We start from the raw sequence: 18,699 nt of genomic DNA on the forward strand, positions 1-18,699 counted from the left end.
AGGCGGTTTTTTACAGTTGTGAATGTAAATAAGGCATTTATTCAAATTAACCCTCTATTATACAGAGAAAACATAAGCTGAGAGGAAGCGTTGCCGCTCGAGTCCCAGATTGCAATGGATTTATCCAGCAGGGAGCAAGACGGGCCCTGCGCATCACCTGGCCAGCATTTACATTTCAAAATGGGGTTCGAGGACAATAATTCTGCCGCTGACCTGGTTAGCAAGGCAGCTCTACACCTCGGCTTCCAGCCTGTAAAATGGGCATAACACTCACGCTTTTCCACAAGCCCTGGGAAAGACGCTTGAATGATAGGAAAGCACTGGGCAGGCACTAGGCAGGAACCAGATTTCTGCTCCAGGACAATATTCACATTTCTGAGGAAAAAATGACCGCATGAAAAAAAACTACTTGAAATCCTGAGATATTTCTTTAACTAAAAGTCCTCTCCTGAGCAGCATTGTGCTTGTCTCATCCTAAAAGATTTCATGTGAGAGACTATTTACATTTTTTACGCTTCAGTTGGTTGGTTTGCCAAAATGCAAAGTGATTTCAAGCCAGAGAAGCAGGACGCTATTTTTTAAAGTGAACAAAAATGAGAAGTTTTGATCAATGAAAAATTCTTCCAGATTTTTCGTGTCAAAAAATGCATCCAACCCCTTTTCTGTGGAGAAGTTTCATTTTCAACCAACTGGCATTTTTATAAAGACCCATTTTATTAAAATTTTTCCACCTAGGCTGGTCCAGTAGTACTACTTTGTACCCGGGTGTTGCCAAACCTCTGCTGGGCTCTACTCTGGTGCCCAGTGAGCTGGGGCCAGCTGGGAGATTCTTTTTGGGGCTTGAGGAGTTTCTGGCAGTTCCCTTATGCCCAGGAAACAGCACTTTACCGTTATGGCAAAGCCTGCCTGAGACTAAAATAAGGGTGGTTCCTGCCTTTGGTTAGGCCAACTTTTTTTATTTTTTTTTTTTAATTTTAAAAACATTTCCCCTTTATTTTCAAGGTAAAAGGTATTTTCAATATTTTACAAGAAAATACCGAATGTCCTTATTAGCTTTAGGCCATAAATGCCACAAAACAGATTTAAAAACTGGAATAAGCCCAACATAAATGCTTACTATTGGTGAATATAAGGGCATACAAAACAGGGCAGTAAAGTCACTATACAATATCAGGAAAACCATTAAAAAAATCTGGAAAAGCATCAAGATGGCTGGCCTCTTTGTAGTTTCAGCACAAAAAAAAAAAAAAATTGAGTCTTATTTCTAAATATTTTCCCTAGTGGGAAATAACAGCTTGAAAATAATCCCAGATGTATTCATTTGTGTAACATTTTTCTGCTTGCAACCTATAGGCATGGAAAAATTATTGAAGGTTTCAATTCTGGACTTGTATTTTAAAAATGTCAACCTTTTGAAAAACAGCATCATTTTTCCTTAAAAGCTATTCATTTACCTGGAATGTTGGCCAGCAGGCATACATTATGGACTCGGTTTAGTTAAGATTGAAAAATTGCCCAAAGGCAAAAGAGAAGTAGGCAATTTTTGTGGCTCAGACTATATACCAACACAAAATACAGCTGAGATGATTTTTGCACTGGCATATAAAAGAATTTTGCAAGTATGGGATCTTAAAAGTGATCAAAAGCTATCTGAGGTTTGTAAAAAGCTCGAGGGTTGGTTTTTTCCTGTTGTCTTCAGAACCAAGATCTGTATCCTGAGGTAAAACAATTAGAATGTTTTTATTAAATAGCTACTGAAAACAATAAAAATAAAAGCAATCCAAGCCCATAAGTAATGATTTCCAAAGAAGAGCAGATGAAAGTATGTTTCTGTTTGCTCTACAAAACGAGTTGTTTACTAAAATGCTCCCATTTAGGGTAGATATTAAAAAAGAAACAACACATACACTCAAAGCTTCAGGAAGCTGTCTTGCTAAAGGCATCACAGTTTTCGTTTGTGTCATACAATCTAGACCATCATCTTGAAAAGCTCTTTGTCTGGATAGTATTTACAGCCCAGTATTTTCTGTGACTCATTTTCTGTGACATACCCAAAGCGATGTCAGCGTGATATAGGTGGCTACAAATAATTTTAAGAAGTTGGACTTATCAGGGTTTGGGTTTTTTCCCTTCTATGTATATGAATTCTCTGTCTTTTTTTCTGCAGGGAGATGCTTTAATAAAAAGGAAGCAAAGCCAGTGGAAATTCAGGGAATTAAATTATTCCTCAAAAGCCAAAGGTACGGATGTGGGAACAGGTACAGTGGTCAAACCAGCGCACATCAGCCCTACGGGGCTGAAGACAACGCCTGCACCCTGAAAGGAGGAGCCAAACTCACGCTGAACCACCAGCCAGCTCCAAGAGCAGACAGACCATTGCTGTACCAGTGCGAGGCTCTAGGCAAGCTGAGCAAGTGAACGAGGCTGAGCGGCGGGGACATCACGCCGCGTGGCCAGAGCTCCACCATCTCGGCACGAGTGTCTCTGCCCGGTGCCGCTGTCCTGCGGAGTTGTGCCAACCTGCCCGGAGCCTGTCTGGGGAACGCACGTACAGCCGGCGGGGGCACGGTGATCCGAGGGCCACGCAGTCTGCCCTGTTCCCACAGCAACCAGAACTTCTCTGCTTTTCTGTTTGAGAAGAATCAAGTCTTTAGAGGGGACCACAGAGGGCACCCTTCAGGAAATGTAGCTGCTACGTGGCTGGTGGTAGCCAGCTGGCCGGTTGTTCGGTGAAAGGCGGTCCTTTTCGCTCCGGGGTGCAGACCGCTGCTACACGTGCGGTATTGCTCAAATGCAGAGCGTTAGGAGGAGCTTCAGACACAACCTGAGCTCAACTAAAATGACTCAGAGGAGCTCCTGGGCTTTTCGTACCACATGTCAGCTTTGCCCTGACGGAGTGAATGTCCATGCTCAGGTCACACATGATATTGGACCGTGGTCCGTGTGCTGGGGGAGTGGTGGTGGGAAGTGCCATAAGTGACGTGTTCTCTGTCTTCTTCACTAGGTGCAACAGCTCCTCAACGGCAGGAAAATGTATTTATTGGGTGCTTCACACTGCTCTCTGTATTCCCCTACAGGCAACAAACCTTGGCTCAGCCATACCTCTCCTCACCCACGTGCTTCATAAAGCATTTGAAATAGCCAGTCAGGCAAAGTGGGAAGAGTGAGTTCAGGGACAGACTTTCTATACCTGTAATACTGAATCTAGATTAAATGTGAAAGGAAGGATGACTTCTAAACACTTCTCTTCTTCCTTAACAGAACTGCAGTCCTCTCTCTCTCTCAAGAATAAAATGTGAAGAAGACATGCTGATGATTGTGTGCCACTGAGCTCTCCACCAGCATACAGTCAGAGAAGAAAAAAAACACTTTAAAAACTACAGTCAACAAGGTCTTAATGTACAGCTGGTGAAGCTGGCGTAGAAGTCCTACTTGATGCCAGGAGAGCAGTCAGGCCTGTGAAAATGCTGGGTGCCTGCGGCTCCCAGCTGCAGGTGATGAGCATATCTGAAAAGTCAGATCAATAAACATCTCGTTGCAAATTAAAGAAAGAGAATTGGTGTAGACATCATCGTTGTCCCCCTTCAGAGCAGTTGCAGATGTCTTGGCAGATCAGGGAAATCAGATACATGGTCTCTGGTTGTATTCTAAGTATAACATGTTTTACTTGCACATACAAGTAAGTCCTAGAACAGAGATAATCAAACAGCATGCAAGTAATTCCCTTGTTCAGGAATCTCAGCTCATCACTAAAATTGGGATTACAAGCAAAAATTCCACCTGAAGAACAGATTTTAGTATGAGATCAAGGCAAATAGCAAGCTTGCCTTCCAATAACAGTGCTCCCTTCACACACAACTGTGTATAACGTAAATTAAAAAAAATTACTGTATCTTCCCATGAATAAATATTTACTTGCATGCTTAAATAAAATTTAAAAAAAGAAAAAAAAAAAAAGAGTCTGGAAGGTTGAAATGGCACCACCTGGTGACACCTGCCACGCAGTATGAATGGTTGCACGTTTGTACTCGTGAAGCTCCTTCTGTTGTTCGGAGTTGTGTTGGACAGCCGGGTGTATGACCCTAAAAACCTTTAACAGAAAACTCTGAATTAGCCACTGCTTTTCTCCCTTCTCTCGCTATAGCTTGCCGTAAAGACAATTGTAGACAGGCATGTGGATTCAGATACTTCATTCAGAAATTACCAGAGTAAATCAAGTTATATATAAGACTCACCTCACTAATTTATAGTTCAGCTCAGACCATTGAACTTGCAAGTAAAATTTATGGGGGAAGAGCAATAAATTAAATTGGGTAGAAACATAATTTTTGTCCTCCAGTTACTTGTACAGTTCGATTTAACACATAAAAAATGGAGTATAATACTAACTTGTTAATAAAATGTGCACAGCGCTGACATGTAAAAACAGTTTTATAATTGGTTGGTCCACTCTGTTAGCCTTGTTGACAACACTAAATTTCCAAAACCCTACGTTAGTAACATGGAGCTAACATTATAAATGCAGAAAGCTCATAAATGCATACAACAGAAATTCATTTGGCCTTTGATTTTTTGGGGGGTGTCTTTAAAGTGAAAACTGTAAAATTACCACATAATAAAAGCCAGTACACTGAACACTAATTGCCCATTTATAAAAAGCTCTTTTCCTCCAATCATGTAGGTGTGAGGCATAAACTTCTTGGGTTTTACGGAGCTGCGATTTATACTTTCAGTTCTGTTTCTCTCTGTTGCATTTCATCTTAAGCTTATAAAAGACGAGCTGGATTTTATTAATCTGCATCAGCGTTCATTGGACATTAAATCTACGAAGATCCCTACAGGGTTTTAATTGTGGCTGAATTGCCAACAATAATTGGGCCTGTGACTAACCACGGAGAGCAGCCCACCCTCGCTGCCGGGCGCAACTGCTAGCTCCAGCGCCAGCCACGATAGCCCACTTTGTCAGCCGCCCGAAGGGAAGTTGTCAAGTCTGGGACCCTGCTGCTTTATTCCTATAACTATGTTTTAGAAACACCTCACAAGTGGAATTGTGGTTGCCTCATCCAGAAAATGTGGAAAGGATTAATGTGGCATGTAAAACAAATCACTCCTGAGCTCAGCTGAGAAAGTGGGTATTAAAAGCACTCCAGTCAAAAGAGCTTTAGTGAAAGGGTCATGGTGATATACAGTCAGCACATGTTGGGCTGGTAAAGCTGCAGGGTGTTTGGAAATGGTAATGGTCCATGGGTGTAAATTCTTTCAAGACCTCTTAAAGGCACATGTGTTTCTTGAGCATGTTCTCCAAACAAGGACCTGTTATAGGTTAGATTCACTGGAGCTTTTAAACTTTATTGATTGGTTTGTGGTATTCCAGGTTTGCTTACTGGTTGGGGTTTTTTTTTTAATGCTGTTGATAAACACAGAAAAAGATCCTGGTTTAATCTAAAACTTATAAATCTATAAACTATGTGGTATGTAGCTTTATTGTAACATATTTCAGAATGTGTCGTTTCTTTTCTTTATGCCAGTAATCACCGGCTTCACAAGAGTTAAGGGTCTATCAACATTTCTTTTATGAATGCAGGTTAGTTAAATCGTCTTTACTTTTGAGGTTAAAAAAGTCAGACCCTTAACTTTGACATAACATTTAGTGTGCCTTTATATATGTTTGTAACATTTGTAACACAATATTTCCTAAAGTTATTAAAAAGACGGCTCATGGCAGCTTTTCTTGTAAAGCTGGGAAGACTTACAGTGCTTAGCGAAAGCTTTATTTTACAAGTTGCACTATTCCTTGTTCTTTTTGTCATTAGGAGTTTCACTGTGATTTAGCATAAAGAATAAAAATGTGATAACATACATGTGCCATGTAGCCCTTTCCGACCCGCAGAATCACCACGACATAACGGAAACATCCAGAAAGGGGTTTTAAGAAACAACTCACCTTGACTTCTGTCAGAAACATGAGAGCTCAGCAATTTTGTAAATTAGGCCTTCTGTGCAGGGATCACTTCACTTGCATTTGAAATGGAGCCATTTCTGAGAAGCACGTGTCAGGTGTTGAACAGAACACACAGCCACATCTTTATACAGACGGAGTGGCTGAGGAGTGGGACTGAACAGAAAAAAAAAAAAAAAAAAAGAAAAAATGTGTATCATTGCTACAGTACTTGCCATGGTGTAATTAAAATTACTAATAATCACTTCCAACATGCACCAGTCTGTTGAGAATGAATCCCCGCAGCAAGTGACCTGCATTCGATTCTAGGGAAGCTTGTCACAGGCGTGGCCCAAAAGCCAGTATTTTAGGATGTGGCCAGCAGAATGCTGTTTTGGTTAAACACACGAGCGTTTCAGTCTTATTTCTGAATGTATTTGTTTTTCACAAGGCCACTGTTAATTATTTTATGTGGTCATTTAACCTGTGCTCATTGTGACAGACTTGCAAGCAGAAGCACAGATTGCAGTTACATGATGTGGTAGGTGAAAACATTTGCTCTGAATAATTATATTTAATTGAAATCATATTGAAAAACACTGAGGAGTTGTTTTCTGGCAAATCCACAGGACTGTTATGAACAGGGACCATGGTTAAATGATCAAAACCCTACTTAGTCAAGTTAAAACAAATAAATAAAATAACATGTGACCTTGGAAAAGTTTGGGCTCTATGTAGGTTCTGGTTCAGTGCCTCTGACTTTGGCTCCAGCTACAACCATGACTACAAATATTTTTTCATAGGCTTCAGCAATGACACCATTTGTTACTTTTGCTTAGTCCAGCACTGGTGAAAGTCAAGATCAATGGTTCTCCTGCAACATTTCCACCAGGCAATGAAGTTCCAGCCATAAAGCAAAGGGATACATGGTAGATATGATGTCACCGTCTGGCATCTTTATGGAAATCAGAAAGCTTTGGCAATGGTGAACTTCAAAATGAAGTTTCCTGTCCTCTTCCCCTTCAGGAAGGTGAAATCTGATGTGCCTGTAACCTATCTTGAAACAGATGTCCTGTAGCTACTTAGGTAAACAGCTGAGGTAACTGGCCAAGACACATTTCAATGTTTTGTGAAGAGACACACAGTCTAAAAAGAGCAAAAAAAAAAAAAAAAGAAAAAAAAAAAAGAAAAAGGTTAACAGCACACTTGGATTGTTGTAATGTCATTGTTCCACATCGCAATAACGTGCAGGAAACTGGACAACGCCGTAATCTGTAAACCAAATTATTGGTGTTCTGCCCAAATGTTTTAAAGCCCAAACACCTGCAAAGAGCAGCCAAATACTCTGAACAGAAGACTAGTCCTTCTGGGTTGTTTTACCTTCAGAAAAATATTATTAAATTTTAGGCTTAGGAAATGTTTTTATTTAACTTTCTTCAAAAGTTTTTCTTAAGCTACAGGGCATGAACAAAGGCATTTTTTTCCCAAGAGTATGCAGTTGCTCTGTTAAACCAAGTAAAAGTTTCTTCTACCTAGGGAAAAAAAAAGACACTGCTTACTTTTTGTTTCAATTCTCGTTTTATAACAGTCTTGCTAGTCTTTAGACTAAAACCTCAAAGCAGCTGTTTTGCTGAAACGCTGAGGTTGTTTTAAGTTGAAGCCTTAATAGTACCAGCTTTTTAAGTTAAATTCCTAATAGCATCAGCTGTCAAGTTTTGTTTCATTTTGAGAAGTCTGCTCTGTCTCAGGTATAAAACTATAGATTCAGATTCAAAGACATTCACTATGTTCATCATCAAATCTGCAAGACCATTCAAAGTTGGAGAATAAGCTAGAAGAAAAAAAGGAGGATATTACAGAAACTCTCCTTTTGTTATTTACTTTTTTTTTTCAGTTGCTGCAGCTATAAGAATTTGATTTTAATTTAGTATAATTCATTAAAAACCCCAACTTTGCATTCTCTTAGAAGACAATCCTGAAAATATCCACTAAAACAATGTAAATAGTACGTAGATTTAATAGAACATCACTCATTTATGTCCTGGAGATGACCTCTTTCTTATCCAGAGCCTAATTTTAACCATGCTGGTTTAGCAACCTCAGGGCCTTTGGGCAGTTGGGATTTATCAGACATTTCACTCCCTAAGAGTTAATTCGGACAAAGGAGCCCAGGGCAGAGGGCTAATGAGCTCTATGCAGCTTGTTACTCAGCTGTTCCAGTTCTGACCCACCACCCTCAACCCCCAAAAACTGCTGTAGTGGAGTACAGTGAGGTCTAAAACACCACCGTCTCCCTAAGATGGTCCATCCTCTTACTCCTCTGCAGAATTGCCTCAAACAGCAGGAAGGACTAGCGCCTTGCTGTGCTAGGAGATGTATAAGCCTTACGGAAGCAAATTATTACTTGCTTTGAAGAGCAGATAAGTTTAAGGCCTCCAGCAACAGCGGACAGTGAGCTTATGCCCTCTTAAATAGGAAATCAGGTAAGAAGAGGAAAAAAAAAAAAAGGAATAATATAACTGTGGGGTTTATTTTCTTCTCAAGCTGGGAACAAACGGGGGCTTGTTTTGATCTGTACCTAGTGAGCTCCGTCCAGCTCGTTCAACAAGGCTTTGACATGGACAGACCAAGAGTCAAGGCTGAACTTCTGCTGAGCTTGTGAGCAAAAATGAGTGATCCTTAGAGAAAAAGGAAAGAACAAAATACAGGAGGGAGCATAACCACAGGGCAAAAAAATTAGCTGGATAGAGAAGGAAGAAGAAATTCTTTTGTAAAAATTATTCTCATTAAATCATTTACATTTGGAAAAGGCGTATTAGCAAAAAAAAAAATCTATTCTGAGTACAATTTATCCAAAAAAAACCCAAAATGTCATGTTTCAGTAAGGCCGTGTGCTTTGTTTTAAACAGATGCTAGAAATATATATAAATATTTTACACATTCCATTTCAAATTTTAAATTTTAAAAAGTTGGTTGTATATTTCTTCTTCCTTCTTCTTAATTTTTCATATTAATAGAGGAAGAAAAAGGCAAACCCGGGGAAGCCTTCATCTGGAACTAAAAAATACCCTGTAATCCTAAAACAACACACTTTTTCCACATAAGGTTGGACAAAACTTTTTTCTTTTCCAAGAAACAAAAAAAGGCGATGATAAATTCGTATCATCACACAAGCAGTGAGACACGTCAGCTACCTCACATTTTCTGTTGCTGATGTGGGACCGTCCCTGTGTCAGCCATTTCATGAAGGGCGTGGACACCACCTAGCAACCCTGTCCAAAGCAAAGGAGAAGGTGGGAGGGAGGCAAATGTCCATTTTTTTCTCCCTGTTTTTGACCATAAGCTGCTGCCAGTGCTCACTTTCCGAACAGTTTTTCCGTGTGGTCTTTTCCACGTTGTCCACGTTTTGCCCGCAGAATCTTCTCTCTGCACCTCTGCAAAAAGTGCTGCACAAAGGGCGTGAGCACACATCACTGCAGAAACGGTCTGATAATAATTGTCTGACGTGGAAACAGAGCCTAACACATATCTGTGGGTGCTGAAAACATTTATCAGTCTTCCCGTGGTACTGCTGCTTTCTTATTCACAAGTGCCATACCCCAACCCCAGGCATAATATCAAAATAAAGTATTCACAACTGAATAACCTGTATATTCTGCTGTTCACACATTAAATACTGAAGCAATCGCAAAATGTCATTCTCTACCTCTTATTAGCGATGGATTTTGCCAGCATAAGAAACGAAAACCTAGGTCAGACTGAACAGACTAACCAGCTCTGTCTACTGAACAAAAAGGAGCAGATACGGTAGGCAAGTGCCCCCACTAACATCTTTAAGCAGCGATTTTAAGGCAAACAAAAGGAAGCACTTTTCATGGCCATGCACAATTAAATCATGGAACTCATTACCACAGGATGCTGCAGAAGCCAAAAGTATAACAGGGTTCAAAAGGAGATTAGGCTAATTCATGAAGGATATGTCTATCAATGGCTATTAAGCACAGTGATCCGGATGCACCTCTGGCGAAGGAAGTCCCTAACCCACTGACTACTGGAAGCTGGGAGGGATAGCATGCAAGGGCTTTGTGCATAGTTTTTGTGTTTATGTATAAAAAAAAAAATATTATTTTACTCAAGCACCTTAGAGAATTGTTTAGTTCTCAGACTCACAGTCCTTATTCCTACTTGAGCACTTAAATGTTTGCAATGCTCTTTTTAGGGGCCCTTTTTCAGCAACTTGAGCATTATATTAGCCCTTTAGAGACAAAGCAGTAACTTCTTGTAACAGATTTCCCTGATGTTATTCATCCCACTTGTAGAAATCTCTCTACCTTTGTAAAGCTGCAACATCAGTTCCCAGAAACCTGGTAAGTATAACTGAAATAAAACGTGATATGCGCACACCTGTATAGCAGATGACTACGTTAAAAGTGATTAAACAGCATTTCTTTCGGTTTCTTTTAATTTGAACCTTACTCCCTTATACTTCTACTAAGAAATCGTTAGAGCCAGGACCCCTCTCAGCAAACCACTTTACTGAAGCTGAGGATGCGGCCCTCGATTTTACAGACTGAGGACAGATAATGGTTAAACCTCAAAGAACACGTGTCATTGCAAAGCTCTTACAGTAACACTTCTCTGCCCCCGACCTTCCATTTGAAATGTGTTTGTGTCATTTATATTGCAATTATGTTCTACTGCAGGATATGTTTGGGAGTGTAAATATCAAGATTAAATCTACCTTGAAAACTCAGGCTGAATCAGGTTTATAGCCTAGAGGCAAGTTGTGAATCCCATAAAGCATTGTTCGAGGGACCTGGTTAGTGTTCTGTACACCTGCTTAATGCTTTTTTTTTCATAGTCACAAATGTCAAACTGCTCAGTAACGCATTGGGGTTTGAATGACAGCCATGCACTTGAGCACCAGTTATGTTTTTTCACTACCAAATTGGACTATAAATGATGAAAAAGAGGTCAGAAAGGAAGTATGGAAGCATACAAATTTGAAAGGGGAAACTGCTAATAGTCATAAACCGTGTGCAATCAAAGGACTGGCAAGTCATTGTGAATTACCTGCTCCATGAATTACTGATCTAACTGCATTATGATATGGAATTTTCTAACTCCTTTCATCTGTGGTGCAATGGCTCCTAACAGCTCCCAGATCAAAAGCAAGACTGCCAGCGAAACCATGAAAATAAACCCCCCAACACTGACTTGCATTATGAGCACTTATTTGTTAAACTTTTCTTAATATGCAGGCTTCATTATTTATTGATTCACTGATTGGATGTACGGTAAATATGCCACCTACCAAATTTGAGGAAATAGCACAGAAATGATCAGCCGTGCGACACCTCAGTGCAAGTCAAAGCCTGTAAGCATGTGCACATAAACACTCGTAGCTTGTGCATTTCTCCCCAGGTGGTACAACGCAGAACAAACATTGGGTTTATATGACCTGCTTTTTTTTTAAATCCAAATCACCCAAAATACTTTACAATTAGTTACATGGTAGCAGTTTTACTGACGGTATAAAGTTAATGAGACAATTAGCTTCTGCATGCCAATAGCACTAAGAGGAAGACACAGCCTAAGGCATATATGAGCAAGGATGAGAGGACTGATTTCTACAGGTGCCTGTCACACGTGCCCCAAAACAGAATTCTAAGCTCAAGTTATGACCACAAAAACAAAGCTCAAGGCAGCGGATATATTAACACAAACGTGTAAATAGTTCTTTCAGCTGGGATTAGAAACTCTTACAGTGTGTATTACAATGTTTAAAAGACATTTCTAATTAAACACTTTTTTTTTTTTTTTTACTCAGTTTTCCTAGACTGGATGAGAAAAAATGAGGTTAGTTATCCTCACTTAAGCAATTTTGGAAAATAAGTAAATAAATAAAACACATTTTGACAGATCTCTCTTTTGTTTGGTATGTTTCTGCTGAGACAACTCTGAGTTCGCCCCGAGATGAAATTGTGAAATCATTTCATCATGATGACAGTCTGCACAGCGAATATGTCCTTTTTTGTGCCTATCAGAGAGAAAAAAACACTTCAGGCACTAACAACAGCTGCGTCACCCTTTCAGTGTGAACATACCGGATACTTTCCACCTGAGATCGTATTCATAAATATGTGATGCGCAAGCAAAGAGAAAGCAAAGACTGCCACTATCCCCTCGCTGGCAGATCAGCCTAGAAAACAGAAATTCTTTCCTGTGGAAAGAAGTGATTGTAATTTTTCTGGAAGAATTCGTATTTTTGTAAAGGAAAGAAAACTTCCAAAGAAATACTACCGCAAGAGAGCCTACCTGAGGGCCAGTGCCCCCTCCATTTCATGTTTCCCTCCCCCCCCCCAGCCACCCCAGTCCCGAGGTACAGGTCTGGTCGGGGTGTCAGGAAGCTGGAGGAGCAGCTGCCTGGGGAGCGGGGAGCCAGGGGAGCCCAGGCTGGCACGCAACCAGGAGTGCAGGCTTCCTGGACAGCCTGCCTGCCTGCTTTCCATCGAAACTTTCAATGGAATCAACATGTTCCTGTGAAATGTTTCAATTCTGTAAAATCAGCGTTTTCCAACAGAGAAGTGTTCCACTGGAAAATTTTCAACCAGGTCTAATAATCAGGGCATCTTGCACATCTCACACGGAGGTGGAGCTGAAGGACGTTCAATTTCCATCGGAGAGACCGTGAGCCAAATGCTCTCCTTGCCTGCATCCTATGCCCGGCCAAGGTGTTCACCCGAGCTGGCTGCGACAGCCGGCTGGTGGCTCTCCAAGGAGTGTCACCACACGACAACATATGCTTACGCCGTTGTTACAGCTTGACCAAAAGGGTCAAACGGCAGGCATCACGAATTTGATGGCCAAATACAGGGCCATAGCGAAGACCACTTGTGATGTGCTTGAGAAAAGCCAGCATTTTTTGAAGTTTGGAACAAAGTTTAACAGTTTTAAACTATCACAGGAACCACAAAGAACCATTCTCAGCTCTGGTGATGCGTTTTTCTTAGGCACGTATGTATGTTGGAGCATTTGAGTTTAAGTCTGTTTTTTTCTTTGGTGAGTTATTTGGTTGAATTCCATGTCTTCTTTAGGAGGTGGCTTCATAAACTTGACAAAAAGGTATGGATTTTATTTATATGAAGATTCCATTCAAGAAATGTTTTAGGAAAAGAGCAGCAAGAATGTCCTGCAAAACACAGAAAATGTATGGTTCCTGACAGCTGTTAGTCAAAGCACTGGTTAGAAACCTCTATTGATGACCACACCTCTTTATGTAACCTACCTCATTTTCAGTGAGAGATTACAGTAGCTTGTTCTTACTGAGTTAAAAGTTAGCTTTTCACAGTAAACAATTATTCAACAAAGATTTTAAAGAAGTGAATCTGGATGACAGGAAACTGGTGCTCGATATGTTGGAGTTTTTTTGCAGTGAACATAATGGACCCAAATACTTTACTGCAAGAATTAGATAAGAGAAAGATAAATTATATCTTTCTGTAGCTCAAGTTGGAACTCAAAAAGACAATGCACAAATTATTGCCAGCAAGTCTTAAGCAATCAAACTACATGATGGCAATCAGATCAAACCAGCTCTTTAAATTCTATTTTAAGACTCATTTTCAAGGATTGGATTTCAAACTACTGATGCCCTTCAATTTCAGTTTTGTGCAGACGTAATATTTAGGAGCAAGAGTCGTCTCGCAGCAAGCCATGCAATAGACCGGATCTTCTAGGGTGCAATTTCTTTTAGCCTAAAATCGGCCAAGTAAATCTCAGGAAGAATGTTCCTATTTCACTCTGTTAACCATAAAAGGAGGCTATGGTGACGAGCCTGGGGAAACATCTAGACGTAGATGATTTAAGCTAGGCAAGATGAAACCAACCCAACTTTCTTTTAAGGTAACTTCTCATGGAATAAATTACTGGTCAAACTTAGTTTGTAGATGACTAATGTTTATATTGATTTCAAATTTTGCAAGACTAAGTTTTAATAAACAGCATAGTGACATCTGTGCTTTAAGATCTTGTCATGATAGAGGAATTTTTAAACAGACCAGGCGCAGTAAATATTTTACTAAGTGACCTCAAATTTAGGGTTTAAATATTAGGAGTCTCACTCATGTCAACCCTTACAGTGGCAACGCAAAGGAAAAAGAGAAAATGCAAAAGCATGAAGGAAAAAGGAGAGAGAGACATACAAAAACAACCCTACCCCAAACAAAACCAAGAAAAAACAAGAGAAGAAGCCAAAAGTCCATAATAAAAAGAGAAGCAGAAACAATCTACAGAATTACCAATCCTTTGTTGTGTCATAGAAAACATGTATAAACCACGGCAGATAATCTTCCCATCATTTCAGGAGGCGGCCCTGAAACAAAACTCCAGATTCAGACAGCTCAGCAGCTGGGGAAGCTGAACCTGGGGCTGTGCTTTGAGTCTGGCACGGCCCTACTGTGGGGCCAGGCCCCCGGACACAAACACTTCCCCACGCCACGGCAGGGGCACTGGGTGCCTGTCCCACTTCCAATCCCAGCACCGGCTTTTCCAAGCGCTCCTCGACCTGCAGACACACAGTCCCTTATGTGCTGGAAGCCATGTATCACCTACGCATCCAGTCACTTTCCATCCTGCACGTTTTGGGGGTCTGAGTTATTTTAATTTGCACCAAATTATACATGCTATTCCAAATTTTCCAGCTGAGGCCTCTCAGCTAACCCCACCCCCCACCCCCCCCCCAAAACAGAGGTTTTTTTAAATATGTAAAGACAGAAAAACATAGCAGCATTGCTCTCCCTTGGATACTGTTTGGTGAAACAGGTAGCTGTGGCTGAATAACGGTGGCCACTGCTGTCCCTGCCACACAATAAGAGGTGTTACAGGTCCAAGAGGGATACATTTGGGGAAGTACACCAGTGCCAGCCGTAGAGCTATACATGTAGAGTCAATGCATAAATACATACATATTCATACATACATGTATGTGTATACATCATGTAAGGTGTGAGGAGCTTGGGAAAGATCCCAGGGCCCGTACACTCGAATTACACGTGAGCGTGTTTGTGTATATATGGGAAAGTGGGTGAGCACAGCTGTGCACATGTGCTCCTCATGTGCCCCTAGAATGCCTTGTATTTCTGCTATTTTGGCTTGGTTACTTCAGTGCCTGAGTCTACAATAACGCATGTCACCCTTGTGGGTAACATTTTGTTATAAATCTAAGCATGCAAATATTTGTGTCAAAGCTGTCCACGCGTGCAACCAGTTGAGAAGCTGAAATGCCTTCAAGTTATGTAGCAACTGTTTTCATTTTCTCTCCAATGGCGTTTCTGTTATTTTCTAACCTCTGCCTTTTTTTTATTGTCTATTCTGCTCTAAAGCTTGACTGCCTTCCTCTTCTTGGCCTAACTTCTGGGCGGTGAGAAGAATGTGTAGGAGCCATCTCCAAATTTTCATACAAAGCCAGCTAAAATTCCAGTCTGTATCAAAACGGTCCCTTGCAGAGCTGCTCAGCATTTCCTTTGTCTACACAAGCCCTCTCAGAGAAGCCATAATGCAGCCCTAAGAAGCTACCAGTGATCCTGCAACAAGCACTTTCTTTCACCTGTGACAAAGGGCTTTGAAATGTAAGTTACAAACGTGTCAGAAGGACTGAATTCAAGTTTGTCCTATAGTTATATACGTGGTATAGCTGGGGATGAAGGCTGTGCCTGTGCGCTCCCCCACTGCACTTAGCAATTGCCCAGGTGGCCCAGGGCCTCCCCAGCAGAGGCAAGAACAACTGGCTGATGGGAGACCATGGACAGGCTGGAGAGTTTGTGGTTGACTGAACCCCTTCCTAGCCACCTTCACTACAAAGTACTTTGCGGAGCACTCCAGGAGCAAATTTTGGGGAGTCCCGAGATCCTCCCAGGCAGATCCCACTGTGCCTAGCCCAACAGATAGGCACTAATGTATGCTTTAATAGGTCATTAACACCCTGGGTGGAGAACCTGGACACTAAGGAGGCTCCCTCAGGCCATTCCTGCAGCAGAAGGGACCAAACTGTACCTAGACAAGATACTTATAAATAGTAGAAACTGCAGGTGCAGTAACAGTCATGTAGGACAGCCTTTTGTGCCTAGTTAAAGCAATTAGGAGATGTTTTGCAAGCAGTTTAAGATAATCAGTATCAATGGATCACGGACGTGCTGGAGTGGTCATGTAGGCCCACACCCCTCACAGTCTGGGACATCTCACCCAATCCAGCTAAAGGCACCTTGCAATGCAGACTACAATCATCATCTAGATAGTGACTGATCATCTTGTTTGAGAGATTTGATTCCCCACATGAGTACTACCCTATACAGGTTAACCCGAAATCTTGGCAGTTTGGGGGGGATTGTTGCTTTTTGCCTGTTTTTTTTGTTTTAAATAAACCATCCACGAGTCAATATGCAACACCTCTTAAATGTAAGAAATCTAAAAAAGAGATACTGGAAAGGGAGGTTTCTGGTAAGCATCTATCTATGTGAAGCATCAACAGGAAAATGTGGACTATGGTGGAATTCAAGGCAAATAAATACAAAATTGGCAGAACTCAAAATAAGTCCACCTGTCTAAAGATTACTTCAGCTGTAAACACCCCGGGGAACTCAGACAGTTACCACCCACAGTGAAGAGGACTGAAGGAACCAAGATGAACTCATCAAAACAGACCTGACCTTGACTTCCCCCTGTCCTAGCACTCCCCTTGCTTACTCTGTCTTAATCCACTTACCAGGTTTTCTGAAGCCAGCAGCCCAAAAAGGCACGTGACCATGGCCGCCTCAGCTTAAATCTATTTTCAATAATAATAATAATAATAATAATAATAATAATAATAATAATAAAATCAGTCTTTCTTAACAAGGTTCAATAGCATTCAGTTACCTGAATGTTCCTTTAAGATTTTTTTCTGCAAGTTGAGGGATCTTGTGCAGAACAGATGAGCATTGAAGGCCAAATTCCTATCTTCCTGTTACTGCCGTAATTCTGAAGCAGCTCCATGTACCTCCAAGGAATTAAACAGAGCTTACAATTTCTAAAATGAGGTAAGAATTTGGCCCATACCATGTACAGTAACAGACTCTTTAACAAACTGATATTAAGAGGACATAGAGAAAAAACAACAAAACTACATAAAGCATGGTCCTTAAGTAAATATCAGTAGTTAAAGCAAGGATCCTCTATGAGCCTGTAGGAAGGGATGTGCATTCATAAACCCTCGTCTGTTGCAAAACGATGGGCCAAATTGTGTTTAGCCACATCAGCAGCAGACTCACATAAGGAACAGCAGGAGCAATAAAACTCATATGGCTAGCTTCAGTATGCATAAAGGTTTCCTGTATCACGTGCCACATATTCAGTTTGTAGGAATAAATATATTAACTATGTTTTTCTAACTGAAAACATTTTCCACATGCTCACAGACTTAAAAGCGTGTTTAAAAAGAAGATGCAATAATCGGATTTTAAACTTTAAATTCAAAACAGAATTTGAAGTAAGCCTTTGGGGAGGTTCCTCTTTTTTGAAAGAATGCACAATTCACGTTACCTACTTCAAGCAATGAATGGCAACACTCAGTCACAGAAATGCAACAGAACTTCTTGGGAGTGGGAGGATGCTGTAGAAAACACATTTAAACACCAAGACCATAACAGCCAGCAAGATTTGGAAAAGACTGAGGCAAAAATGGATTTGAAATTTTAAACGGTATCGTCAAATTTTTGCTTACCAACCATTACTTTTTCCAGATAAATAAATCACATCAATTCCCATTCCCCAGCTACCACACAAATGGGATACCTATTACTGAAAATACCTTCTCTTAGAAATACAGGATCGGTTATTTTCACCAAAGATGTGGCCAATTAGGCAACATGCAGAATGAATGTTAATTGGATTTTTGCTAAGGACTGGCAGAAAACAGTATACAGTAATAGCTAAACTGGGATCAGATGGTAAAAGAAAATAGCAGCTGTCCATCAGTGTTGTGCCCTTGATTTTTATTTGAGTGTGTGCGTTGGGCCCACGTGGGCGTGGGAGTCAGGCAAACAGCATGAGGAAGGAATGGGAAGAAATGAAGCAAGGAGCCCTGGTGATGAGCTGCACAGCACGTTTCATTCTCAGGAAGACGCCCATGCAGACCCATCTATGAGTCTCCTCTCATTTTCTTTTTGCAGGGTTTAGCTTACACCTTGCTGGCTTTGCTGGGATGCAGGAATTTTCAGGAAAAAATCAACCTCTGCTCATAGATAGGTAGTGTAAAAAATGCAGGAACAACAGATGTTAGACAAGTAGTTACTACTGCTAGAGCAGTAGTTCCCACTGGGAAGTAACATTTTCTTCTTCTTTGATGTGGTCTGTGTTATGCCCTGCTGCGGAAGCCCAGCTAAGCAATAAAATACCAACAGAGGTAGGTCCACGAACTGCAGTAAGACAGTACAGGTACAAACTGGAAGGAGGTAAATGAAATCTTTTCCATCACTAGACTGGTTGAACTGGTGCCACAGAAAGCATAACTGCCTAGAATGTCAAGAGACCTCGGTATACCTTATCCAGGAAAATGGGATGAAAGAACAAGCAGCAAACACTCCAAGGACCTTATTATGAAGCTACCAACCAGAATGCCAACATGCCATCATTTCTCTCTCTCTCCTCTTTGCACTAACACAATCACCTACTATCGAGCTGCTTTGGCACTCGGGAGCCGTTACACACCACCTCGCACCAGCAGC

The sequence above is a fragment of the Leptosomus discolor genome, chromosome 7 (genome assembly GCF_034619465.1).
Source record: "Leptosomus discolor isolate bLepDis1 chromosome 7, bLepDis1.hap2, whole genome shotgun sequence".
Classification (NCBI taxonomy): domain Eukaryota; kingdom Metazoa; phylum Chordata; class Aves; order Leptosomiformes; family Leptosomidae; genus Leptosomus; species Leptosomus discolor.